This window comes from Sapajus apella, unplaced genomic scaffold (genome assembly GCF_009761245.1).
Source record: "Sapajus apella isolate SASKATOON/1434 unplaced genomic scaffold, GSC_monkey_1.0 scaffold115, whole genome shotgun sequence".
NCBI lineage: Eukaryota > Metazoa > Chordata > Mammalia > Primates > Cebidae > Sapajus > Sapajus apella.
The window spans coordinates 1,476,623-1,490,442 of record NW_022437055.1 but is presented as its reverse complement, the minus strand read 5'-3'; the positions used below and the strand labels follow the sequence as shown (position 1 = coordinate 1,490,442).

Below are 13,820 nucleotides of genomic sequence, written 5' to 3'. Positions count from 1 at the left end.
TCTTGCTCAAAGCTGCACAGTCAGCAAGTGGCAGGGCAGGATTGTCATGCTAGACATTTTGATTCCAGAGCCCTTCTTACTTTACTATTCTGGTTTTTTCAAAAGGCCAGAGAAGGATTTAATCATAACACAACCTGTTTCCACTTAAGCTGTACTATAAGGGAATCACGTATGTTCGAGTAGGGCTACATGGTACTCCCCTTAGTTAAGGAATGACTTTAGACTAAAATAAATAATTTTAGATGGCACCCATAGAGAGGATATAAGTCCCCAACTGCTCCTATGAGGAGTCCTGGGGACTATGAGGAGACTGGGGTCTAGTGCTGGATCTGCCATTAATTATCTCTGACTTCTAATAAAATGGCAGCATTGGTGGGGTGGAAGAGACAGCAGTTAAACTAGGTGACTGCCAAGGTCCCTGCCAACTCTAAAACTTCTTTTTCTCTGTGAATGAATGAAAGACATAGAATGAGGCTTTGTTGATTTTCATGTTGGGAACTCAAATGTCTTTCCAAATTTTAATCTGCTTTCCCATTCAACCTTACTGAAAAGTCCCTACCCATCAAAATAATAATGATAAGCAGTTCATCATTTTAAAGCAACCCTATGAAATTTTTACCTACTTTTTTCCAAAATTTATAATGGCTGGGCATTGAATATCTTGCTCTTTCAGCTCATGGGCCTTATGTCAACAAAATACATGGCTAAATTTGTCTTCACAATGGCATTTTGCTTCCTTATTGGAAAATAAATGACCTTATCAACTACTTTGGAATGTAGCTATAGGACTGTTTGCAAATGAGCAAAATTAGGTCAAGTGTAGTTAGGGGAAGTAGCATGCTATATTCATTCATTCAACTCAACAAATACTAATTGAGTACTCATATGTGTTAGGCACTATACTGTGTACTAGAACACTAAAATTGGAGTCTTGATACTAATTTAACACTTAATGAGCTATCTCAGGCCAATTAACCTTTTTAAACCTCAGTTTTCTTATTTTTTTAAAAAAGTTATAATAATACCTACTTTAACCTCCGGAGTTATAAAAATTAAACATGAAATGATATGAGATACCTTTGTAAATATGAAATGATATGAAACATCTTTGTAACTGTAGAATGCTATTTGGTGTTGGTAGTTTTCATCTTGGACTCCATGTGAAGGAATCTAATTAATGAGGTATCTTAGTCCTTGGGCCCCATTAGGCTGTTTCCAAATAAATATCATGAACATGAAACCTGATCGAACGATTTGCACAAAACCCTTACTGAGTCAGTTGTAATTCTAGAAGGAGAACTTAAGCTCTAATAATGATAAAAGTTACATTTTAGTACATCTTGCTGATTTGGAAAAAATAATTTTTAAATCCTTATGATGCATTGTTAATATTTTGGCATTCTATTGTCCACTTATTATCCTTCTTTTGTGCAAGAATTTATGCAAATATTCATGCAGTTACGTAGTCCTTATTTATTTGTTTTTAATTACTTCTGCTAGCACATTATATTACATTTATTTGAATATGTTAAGTAGAAGATGCTTTTTCAGTAAGTCGGAGGTAGAAATTCTCAGTTCTACATGGCAGTATTAACAGCAATGTTCTGTAACAGTGTAAGGTTTGAATGTAGTTTTAAAAAAGTGCTCTAGGCTGCCAGTGTGGCAGGTTGCAATTTTTTTATTTTCCCCTAGCAAAGGTTAAGTATCAGCCAAACTTTGTACACTAGAGCAAGCGTTTTTCTGGTTCTATCAGCTGTAATTCCTAGCATCCTTTGTTTAAATGATAATGTACTCTGAGACCACACCTTGCCCAGTCTGGTAGAAGGAATCTCCTACAAACAGATGCAAGTATTTCTATGTGAACTCTACTAGTTGAGCATACCACTGCAGTTGATGTACAGCAAATTATGGATTACTTGTTTCTAATAAAATTGCCTGTTTCCTTATGGTAAAGCCTTGGGGATAAATACTTCCAATCTGGGTTTCCTCTGATCCTCTCCATCTGTGAGCAGGAACAATCATTGCCATCACAGATTTGAACTTTGCTTTTGACATTGGCATTTTTTCCTAAATGAAGGAGACAGTAACTCCATTAACTATGTCTGCCTCAGTTCCATGCCTCTAATGAAGTGAAAATAAGAAGTGTTAGAATGAGTTGATATCAGGGCAAAGTAGCCAGAGGATCATTGTAAAATGTGTCACCAGGCATGTATTGAGAGTCTGCGGATATGACATATGGTGGTGTGTCATGACATATGCATGTGTACCCATGATTGTGGGTGGGGGTGAGTGTTGAGCAGACAAGATGCCATTAGCTTAGGAGAAAGAAACTGGACTTACACAGCATGGCTTGAAAGCAATTTTTAAAACAAAAAGGAACACAGGTAGAGCATAGAATGGGCAGCCAGTGTAGGAAAAAATTAATAGCATTGGCATGGTCACAAGGAATACTTTGTTACTGGTACTATCTCAGACATTTTTCCTAGGAAAATGTCTAATTTAGGAATGTATAATTTAGAAATCCTGGACTGTTATTCTATGCCCTTCCACCACATTCAGCTTGAATGTTCTTCCAGACTTGGTAACTGTTTTTCCTTTATTCTTGGCATTATTTGTTGAAAGAACATTTCTGAAAATATGGAAAAGCAGTTTTGAACTTCAAAAGCTGCCTTGAAACCATCACTGTGATGGTGTTTTAGTCTGTTCAGGCTGCTATAACAAAATACTGAGGAATTTATAAACAGAAATTTATTGCATATAGTTTAGAAGCTTAGAAGTCAAAGATCAAAGTGCCAGCAGATCTGGTACCTGGTGAGGGCTTTCTGCTTCATATATGGTACCTTGTATGTGTCCTCACATAGTGGAAGGACAAATAAACACCCTGAGGCCCCTTTCATAAGGACACTAATTCCTTTCATGGGAGATGTCAACCTAATGCCCTCTCAAACACCCCACGTCTTAATACCACCACCCTTGGGGGTTAGGTTTCCACCTATGAATTTTGGGTAGCAGGGAACATAAACATTCAGACCATAGTTAAGTGGAATAGACAGCGTTTTACCAGGAAGTGTGATATCTCCATGAATTGAGATATTAATGGCTTATACACTAAGGAAGATACCAGGATTCAGAAAATTGAGTTGAGAAATGAATCTGGATCTGGAAAGAATAGCTATAACAGGAAGCTTGTTATAAATTGACATGAATTCTAAAGGTGAGATCACCTTTTTAGTGGTAGGGGACCAAGACTATATTTTTGTGCAGAGGCCCTACTACATTAAGTAATGGGAAGGAAGAGAAGGAAGAAAGCATTAAAGAAAAACCAAAGAGAAGCCTTTTAGGTGAATGCGATGGAACAACTAAAGTCTGGCATATGCATTGAGAGGGAACAAGAGATACTAGTGCAGTTGTCAACTATCTCTTATAATGTTCAGGGCTCCTACAAAGATTAATAACATCTTTGGGTGCCCAAGATGAGGGAAATAATGGAGTGTAAGGAGAGGCTACTAACAGTGTTCCCAGTGCCAAAGTTTAGATGTCACTTTTGCCTCTATTTCCTATAAACAAGGACTTAGAGACAAACTGCAATCCTGTGGCAGTTCTGTGTTTAAGACACTAAATATAAGTTAGAATGATGGCTCTAAGCAAGAAGGTTAGAGGTTTGAGGTTTAAGTCAAGTCTTGATTGTTCAAGAGTTCATTATCTGGTTTGTAGGTTATCCATAACCTTGGTATTCTTTATTCTCCATTCTGCTGCTTGACTTTTGGTAACTTTACTGCTCATTAATTCTTTTTGCAGAGGGTGGGCAGGCAAGGAATAGGAGAATGATGCTTCTATCAGCCAATTTTGCTACCTATTAGTGCTCTGGTAGAGATTCTGATGGGGAAGGAGGCAGAAACTTTGGGCTAAAATGAGGGGTTTAGGGTCCATATGAATTTCACTTTTCTTCATGATCTCTATCCTCTGTGAAAAGGTGAATGCATTGTGTAGCTTTTGGAAAAAATACAATTCATTTCTTTTTTTTTTCAGAACCTTTTATCAAAACATTATGCTAGAAAATGCACGATACCAAGCAAACTTCTGTTTGTCCCTAGGGAGGGGTATGTTAAAATATTTGATGTGGCAGTTTCAATAATATGCTATGGAATTTTTTGGTAGTAGTGAGCATTTTTCTTTTTTCTTTTTTTTTTAAATTACCTATACCAACTTTTTAATTCATTAACCCTCTTATATATGTTTGACTTCTCCCAAAGTTATCCCAGCTCCTATCTGTAATCCCTTTTACTAGGATGACTGGGCTGTGTTACATTTAATTCATTTTCTTGCTCCAGCACTATTATTTGGGATTGGTAGTTAAGCCACACATGTCACTTTCTTGCTTATTTATAAATTACAGATCTAATCATGTTATAATACATGTTTTTGAAATGTAAACGGTTTTAAATATGGGTTAATTGACTTAGATCACAAAGGACTCTCTTCTGTGGTGGTCCAGGAAACAATGGAAGTGATATCTATTTTAACAAGATATATGTGTGTAATATAGCTTGTGGTTTACTTACAGTGAGGAAAAAAGAAGCCAGAGGCTTAGAAAAATCAGTTAATAAAATCCCAGGTAATTTTGAAGATGAGGCTAAGAAAGATGAAGAAATGCAATTGTGTTTAATAAAATATTTTTAAAACAAAGTATTTAATTCTGTTTTGTAGAATTAAATATTAAATGATAATAAAAATCAGAAGACCCTCTAGGTTTTTAGAAATTCTTCACTTTTAAAAATATTACATGATCCAATAAATATTTTGTACCAAATATGCATAAAGCCCATATTCTTATATTTTAGAAGGAGTCTAGAAACCACAGAAATGGAACATTTCTGTGGTTTCTATAAGTAATACCATTCATGCCTTCATTATTTGTGAATAAAAATGTATCATGGCATAACTAGCTCCGTCCTTGCAGAACTACAAGGAATTCTAATACAGACAAAAAATTTTAACATTGCTTTTCTTTATTTAAATACTAACTTTTTTAGCTTAATCAATGTTCAGTTTGGAAGGATTACAGTAAGGCTCAGTTTGCTTGAAAGAAGTCTTTTGTCCAGAATTGCCTGCTTGGCATGCTATATTCCTCACTTCTTGTTTTTAATAAATCATTTCTAAATAATTAACTAGTCAATAGTACAAACTGAGACAATGGATTAGTTCTTCATGGCTCCTAGTAATTTTTAAAAATGCAAGTCTCCTGTTGACTAGGAACCCTAATAGAGAAGCCTGATCACTAGAGTGGTAGTTGGGAGACCAAACTTTGCCACTGGCTTGCTGTGGAACTTCAAACAAGTCACTTTAGCATCTCTGAGCTTTAGAGTTCCATATTTTAACTGTGTAATTATTATGCCTTCTCTGATCACCTCACAAGGTAGCTGTGAGATGGATGTGAATAAATTATTGTTGTTAAAATAATAAAGTCAAGCATTTGTTTAATCATAGCACCAAATGAATGTTTCTTCTTTTGCAGCTGCTTCATGTTATCTGTATCTTTTCTGTAAACCCCAACTTCTTACTGTATCAAGCAAGACAATACATTTGATAATACGGTTCACCTCTATGCTGAAGGGCAGAAGCAACCATTTAAAAAAAAAATAATGTAGCTTGCTGGAGGATATCTGGGAAGCAGCAACAGATACATTGCCATTTTGAGCCAAATCATTTTGTTGACCACAAGGCAGAACAGCAGCAAGCTCAGATGGAAGAACTGTAGTCATTATCCAAAGGTCAGACTGGATAAGCAGACTCTGCTATTTCTTCCCCTAACTCCCATATGTCTGGAGGGGCATGTGGGTGGCAGGGGGAGCCAGAAATCTCACTGTCAAAAAAGTATTTAAGTGATTTTCTGCAAATAGAACTGACTATATTCTGTGTGGAATCACAGGATCCCCTGTCTTCAAGAAGTTCATAGTCTAGGGAAGTAAGGCAGCAGCAGGAGCTTCAGGAAGAGTCTACCTTTGTCTTGTTGCTTGCCTCAAAGTAGGCATTCCATAAATGTCATTTGGATGATTGGATGAATTAATGAATGAATGAATGGTTGGACAGATGTATAATGAATGAACCATGAAATCTGAAAGGTAATTCCTTGGAGTTTCTGTTTGGAAAATCAGAGGTGATAAACACATTTGACAATGTATCGGCTTCCATTAGAAATTTACCTGAAATTCAGATCATGGGTAAGGAATAAGTTAATTATTTTTACTAATTTGTATAGAAAATGAAAATTAAGGATTTAATATCTTTTATGTAAAGTTATCCTCTAAATTAATTACTATATTATGAAGTTATATTTAATAATTTATAATATATATATATTTATTATACTTTAAGTTCTGGGGTACATGTGCAGATCGTGCAGGATTGTTACATAGGTATACACATGCCATGGTGGTTAACAAACATGAAAAAATGCTCAAGATCATTGGTCATTCGAGAAATGCAAATCAAAACCACATTGAGATACCATCTCACGTCAGTTAGAATGGCAATCATTAACAAATCTGGAGACAACAGATGCTGGAGAGGATGTGGAGAAATAGGAATGCTTTTACACTGTTGGTGGGAGTGTAAATTAGTTCAACCATTGTGGAAGACAGTGTGGCGATTCCTCAAGAATCTAGAAATAGAAATACCATGATATATTTTTAATTAATTTTATTTGTTCCTTATCCAGACATCTTAGAGGTAACATTTACACTTTTTCTTTAATCAGTGGTGAGCCATGGATCAGTAAAAGCATTTATCCAAACACAGCCAGGCAAGCAACATGGTACAGGAGGAAAGATTTGTAGCCAAAAAATCCAGATTTCAGCTCCTCCACATATTCACATTATAACCTTTTCGAAATACAGAAGCTTCTCTGAGCTACAGTTTCCTTATCTAAAAACTAACAACGTTAATACTTTCCCCCACCATAGGGATATTGTGGAAGCACTTGCTAAGCTGTGTTATTCTAGGATGATGTCAGATACTGTAAGGCAGTAGTTAGAAATAATGTGCTAGCATGCCAAGACTTTGGTTGCTGGCATTCTGATGTAGAGAGTGGCACGCAGTCCCTGAACATTGGCCACCACCATAACAATATTCAACTTAACGGTAGCTATGTGAAAGATTCCTCAAGGTTGCCATTTAACAAAATGTATTGAACATGGTGGTTGGATAGATTGTAAGGAACAATTTTAGGTGCGATTTTGATTGTACTATTCATTTGAAGATGTCTCCAGACTTCACTTACATTTGCCAATCCAAATGGTATGTACTATGTATTGCTCTGGTTTGCAATAACCAGAATGGAGTTGTTTCATTGATAGGCCCTCATAGCATTTGACAAGCACCAAAGTTATTAGAAGCTTTGCTTTACTGTAATTGTCACACTCCCGAAATTGTAAAATGGCCATTTCGATTTGGAGGATTATTAGCCTACTAAATACAAATCAATTCACTATCCTCTAAAATGTAACTATGTTTAAGAACAATAGGCAAGCCACAGCTATTCCCTGTGTGTGGATGAGGTTGTAAATGTGTCACCAAATGTGCACATCAGGTTGTCACTGAAGCACAATTCTATCTCCAAGAGGGAAGACAATTATTAAGAAGGAGCTTTAAAAAAAAGACATTTTCTAGATGTATTAAAATAGAAAACATAAGCTGATTAGGCAAAGTTCCAAAGATTCATTAGTTTATTAAAGTAGATTGAAATGAATGTTGGAGAGATTTAAATAAATTAACCTTTAATGAGTACCCAGGGGCCAAGGAAAAAGAATGACAGAGGATTAGGAGTATTTTGTCTGATTGTTGCATAATACACACTGATTAGTTTTTTTTTTTTTTTTTGAATACTCATTGCTGTATAACAATACTAATAAATGAAAAGATTAAATTTAAAAACCTCTAGATTGTAATTGTTGCTTGCTCTTATGTGTACATAAATACCATGCTTGGCTTTAATAACAATTCCTATAACATTGGCAGAGAGAGACAGGAATTTTTGACATTACATCAGTGTGTTTTGGAATGTCTCATATGTGAGCATAGCTTTGGTCAATTAGGGTAATTTATTTCTGCCATACTGGGCATACTTTTAGTATTTCAGCATTAGACTCTTGTTCTGAGTTTCATAACATTTGTTCTATAAATAATATTAATTTATGGCAAGTTACTTAGAATATATACTGATATTTAAACATCATTTTAAAAAACTGTGCTTCCGAGCTGGTCCACCCGCGACCTCTTGAGCACCAACCCTAGTCCCCCGCGCGACCCCTTATCCGCTCCGACAAGATGAAAGAAACAATTATGAACCAGGAAAAACTCGCCAAACTGCAGGCACAAGTGCTCATTGGTGGGAAAGGAACTGCTCGCAGAAAGAAGAAGGTGGTTCATAGAACAGCCACAGCAGATGATAAAAAACTTCAGTTCTCCTTAAAGAAGTTAGGGGTAAACAATATCTCTGGTATTGAAGAGGTGAATATGTTTACAAACCAAGGAACAGTGATCCACTTTAACAACCCTAAAGTTCAGGCATCTCTGGCAGCGAACACTTTCACCATTACAGGCCATGCTGAGACAAAGCAGCTGACAGAAATGCTACCCAGCATCTTAAACCACCTTGGGGCAGACAGTCTGACTAGTTTAAGGAGACTGGCTGAAGCTCTGCCCAAACAATCTGTGGATGGAAAAGCACCACTTGCTACTGGAGAGGAGGATGATGATGAAGTTCCAGATCTTGTGGAGAATTTTGATGAGGCTTCCAAGAATGAGGCAAACTGAAGTGAGTCAACTTCTGAAGATAAAACTTGAAGAAGTTACTGGGAGCTGCTATTTTATATTATGACTGCTTTTTAAGAAATTTTTGTTTATGGATCTGATAAAATCTAGATCTCTAATATTTTTAAGCCCAAGCCCCTTGGACACTGCAGCTCTTTTCAGTTTTTTGCTTATACACAATTCATTCTTTGCAGCTAATTAAGCCGAAGAAGCCTGGGAATCAAGTTTGAAACCAAGGTTAATAAAGTTCTTTGCCTAGTAAAAAAAAAAAAAAAAAAAAAAAAAAAAAAAAACTGTGCTTCCTTACAAGTTCTGGTTTATAATTAGCAAAATTCTTAAGGAGGCTTTTTTTCTGGAGCAGTGATGGAAGTACTTTAATTTTCGAGGGGGGGTGCCTTAACTGTACTACTATTAAATCATTTACTGCCTGCTAAATAAGTTTTGTGTAGGTAGTACTAGGAAAGCATCCTTCCAGGGCTCTCTCTGCTCTCCTTGCTCTCCTTTTCTGCCCCTATTAATTACTGAGTTTTATTTCATGCTTTTATGGATTTCTTCCATCTAAGCTTCTTTTTTTTTCTTTGTCTTAAACTCAGAGCTGGGAGATCACATGGTTCAACTCATTTTTCAGTCGAGGAAACTGACAAAGAATTACTCACCCAAGGTTCTCCTATGAGTTGATGGAAGAGCAGAGACCAGAGCCTGTGTCTTTATGACCTGTTCTTCTACTACACTTGTGTTAATCAGGGTTGTCTAAAGGGACAGAACTAATAGGGTAAATGTATATATAAAGGGGAGTTTATTAAGGAGTATGGACTCACACGGTCACAAGGTGAAGTCCCACAGTGGGCCGTCTGCAAGCTGAGGAACAAGGAAACCAGTCAGAGTCCCAAAACCTCAAAAGTAGGGAAGTCGACAGTGCAGCCATTAGTCTGTGGCTGAAGGCCTGAGAGCCCCTGGCAAACCACTGGTATAAGTCCAAGAGTTTAAAAGCTGAAAAACTTGGGAGTCTGATGTTCAAGGGCAGGAAGCACCTAGCATGGGAGAAAGATGAAGATCAGAAGACTCAGCCAGTCTAGTCCTTCCATGTTCTTTTGCCTGCTTTATTCTAGGTGCACTGGCAGCTGATTAGATGGTGCCCATCCAGATCGAGGGTGGGTCTGCCTCTCCCAGTCCACTGACTGAAATGTTAATCTCCTTTGGTAACACCCTCACAGACACACCCAGGAACAATCCTTTGCGTCCTTTAATCTATTCAAGTTGACACTCAATATTAACCATCACAATACTTAACTGTGCCTTTGCATTTTTTTTGTATTTTACCATATCCTTTCTAAAGTTCAGTGGAATCCCTGAGGCGACAGGTGACATAGGCAAACCACATTCAGTGTGATTTTTATCCAATGTTGTTATAGTTGCAGTGCTTTCCAGTATTTTTCATGACATTGTACACATAGTAGAATAAATGAATGAGTACTTGAGGACAGGGGTGAGTGGCTTAGAATCCCAAAGGTTATGAGATTCAAGGCCAGTCCCCAAAGGCAGCTTGGAATCTTTCTCTTGGAAATCAATAAGAAAACAGACACAGTATTTCTGAAGTATTTTAGCTGGTTCTTCTGGAAGGAAAGGAACTTAATTTTGCAATGATACTTTGTCTAAATTTGTTTCCAGTATTTCAGTTCTTTTTGTTTTTGCCAGTAACCCTTCTAATCTTTCTTTCCAAAAGAGAAACTCATTTTTCATAAAAATACCATAAACTGGACAAGTTTAAGTCTAACATATTTATACCACACAACCAATACATTTCTCTACAGATTGTAGGTACAGAGTAAATTAACTTACCTTCTAAGTGTTACCTGGTTTTAACTTTAAAAAGTAAAAATCAACTTTGGGCAGTGAATACTCATTTTCTGATCTTAAATTAGAAAATTATTTAGAACTGTGTTTCTCAGTTCTGGCTGCACATTAGAATCACCTGGTGGATAAAAAAAATTTTTTTTGTTGTTGTTTTTTATTTTTTGTAGAGATGAGCATCCTGCTATGTTGCTCAGGCCAGTCTGGAACTCCTGAGCTCAAGGGATCCTCTTGCTGTGGCTTCCCAAAGTGCTGGAATCACAGGTGTGAGCCACCATGTCTGGCCACCTGGTGGCTTTTAAAAACTAGATGCTTAGGTTCCACCCTGACCGATTTAATGAGAATTTCTGATGGTGGAATCCAGGCATTGTTTTTTTTTTTTTTTTTTTTTCAATGCTCCAGGTGAATTTAATATGTAGCCAGGGGTTAGACACACTGCCTTAAAGTCTCGATCTCCTCCAGTGACACTCCTGACAAATATATTATGGGCACTGAGTTGACTGAATTGAGGCAAGCAAGTAGGCTGATTACAACAACAACAATAACAAAAAGAACATGAGAGCCCTTTTTGCCTCTGTTTGCTTTGTAGAAAGCCAGATTTGGGTCACATGTGTGACAAAGAAAACAATTGCCTTTTAAAGGCCCAAAGAAAGGACCTTTAAGTAGAATTATTTTCCTGCTCTGCTGCTGTATGGTTGTCACTGTATCTGCTTAGGAGGCCAAGCTGCTTGGTCAAGTTTTCAAGAGCCTTAGTTCACCTGCTTTTCCATTTCTCCTTCCCCCACCATCTCAGGCAAGTGCCCAATTTCCAGGAAATTCTGAGCCTTTATATTTGTCAAGCCTGTAAATTTACTAATCCAAATCTGTCTCCAAAGGATGAGTTTCCCCAAGCCTAACACTGGGGCAGGGGCAGGAGAGTCTAAAAAATAATAATGGAACAAACACAATGGAAGATGGAGACAGATTCAATTAGGAAGGGAATGAAAGTGGAAATGATCTTCCAAATAAGAGTAATACCTTGGCTTTGAGACCCATTCCAAGACCCTAGTGACATCAATTGGATTGAGAGAATGTTTCAATCTTTTCTGATCTCAACTTCTTAAAGGCATTTTTGGAAAGTTACTATGCTTTTACAGTTTGACTTTGCCTGGTACAATAGTTTCCTCTATTGTTTAATCAGATAAATTGGTTTGTACTTTTGCTGCTTCTGGAGTGCCTAGAATTCTTAGGTGTTAAGAATCTGTGTAGTGTTTAAGTCCTACCTTTCACAATGTAATGTAACATGATTTTAACTCTCATACAGTGCTATTTTGTTGCAGAGACACTATTACGTTGAAAATCTTCATGGAACTGAATTCGGCTGTGGCATTCTTTTCAACTCAATCCATCACTTCCCAATCTCCTAGGAGCCCTGATTGGCTCTGTCAATGGTTTGTCGCAGAGCATCTTCCTGAAATGAATTTACTTTTAAGTTAAAGATGATTAGAATGCTTCTTCTCCAGGAGACAATTACATTGCTATATTCTTTGGCAGGGAGAAAAACAACGTAGCATTAATTTTTCCAAGCTTTCTTTGAGTATTGTTAAAATAATTGTTAGCTTAATCTAAGAGACTATAGTAACAAAAAGAATACTGTTATTAAAATGTAACATTTTCTAATAAAATTTTGAGGAGTTGTTTGGAGGAGGGAAGGGATAAAGATGAAAGGAGAAAGTGAAGGAACCTATTAAGTATTTCTGGCCTTAGAAAACACGTTTGTCTTTTGTCAGTGAATGCTATAGACAAAATAAACCAAGTCTGAGATCTATTATGAAAATGCTTTTACCCCTTTTTAGCCCAATACTATGTTATTCTGCCTTAGACTATTATATATATTTTTTCTGAATGAATTAATATCTTTTGACAAGCTTTGCTAAGAATACTTAGTAAAAGTCAAGTGTAAGCCATTTACTGGTGTTTCCTGGCAGCCTTTATGCCATGGCAAATAGAGACTGGATGCAGTTTTATTTTTGAGCATGGATTTATGAATATGCTTCCATTGGATTGTGCTTTTTCTCACACTGAAACCCACAAACATTGCAGGATTTTCAGGACTGTGCCTTAAGAATTTTTTCATGGAGTCATCTCGGACTCTTCTCCTCAACTCCCAGATCCAATCATACACGAAATTCAGATGATTATGTTTCCTGAATATTTCTGAAATCCATTCATTTCTTTCCATCCCATTGCCACTGTCTGTGTTCATGTGACTGTCATCTCTCCATTGTATCACTATGGTTTTCTTCTAACTGGTCTCTCTGCCTCCGGTGTCTCCTTACCTCCAGTGCATCCTTCATCCTGCCATAGGAGTGATCTTTCTAAGGCACAAATCAGATGGTGATAACTCCCCCACCCAGAACACACACACACACACACACACACACAAATATTAGAATAAACGCTGTCCTATGATAAATGGTCTGATAAGGCTCTGTGTACTCCCGTGGAGAGAGCTTTTGGAGGTTAGGTAAAAACTTCACTGAAAAGGTGACATTTGAGCAGAGTTTTGAAGGATGAATAAAAGTTCTCCAGGTGGAAAACGCAAAAGTTATATATCAAGCAGAGGGCATGGTATGTACAGAAGCACATAGACATGACAGGGCTTAGCATGTTTGAGACATTTTGAGAATTTTGGTATGAATGAAGCAAAGGGTACTTACGGGAAGTGGCAAGAGATGAAGCTGGTACAGTAATTTGGGCCAGATTTTCTTTGTATGTACCTGCCTTTCTTTCTGTTTGTTGTCTTCTTGAGGAAAAAAACTATCTTATTAAATCCTAAAATCCTCAAGCCTTACATACTGTCAAGGCACCCAAAGTGTTTGAATGAATTGGATAAATAAGGAGACAGACTATTAGTCAATATTAATTTATTGGTTTGTTTATTTCTATATGTATTGAATACCTCAATTGAAATCCAGACTGGAGCAAAATTAAGACCTTACTTATTCTTTTATACAACAGCAATGGTAGGAGTTGTTTCAGACACAGATTAGTTATTTTTTGCAGGCCTTTTCCTTTACTGTCTTGCTGTCTTCTCAAGGAGCAGATTCTAGCTTTCCTAGTAATAGATTGACTTCAGCTCAGGCAGGGATTTCTCTAAAAGAGTTAATCACTTTTCA

At 36.9% G+C, this 13,820-nt stretch overlaps 1 protein-coding gene and 1 pseudogene across 9 annotated transcripts in view; both read left to right on the top strand.

Moving 5' to 3' along the window:
- ENOX2 (ecto-NOX disulfide-thiol exchanger 2) overlaps positions 1-13,820 on the top strand; it is a 275,984-nt gene that overhangs the window by 81,989 nt on the left and 180,175 nt on the right. The gene's annotated exons all lie outside the window — the stretch shown is intronic.
- Positions 8,259-9,104, top strand: LOC116537966 (annotated as a pseudogene). Its single transcript, XR_004263439.1, has one exon. The product of XR_004263439.1 is annotated as a transcription factor BTF3 pseudogene (transcript).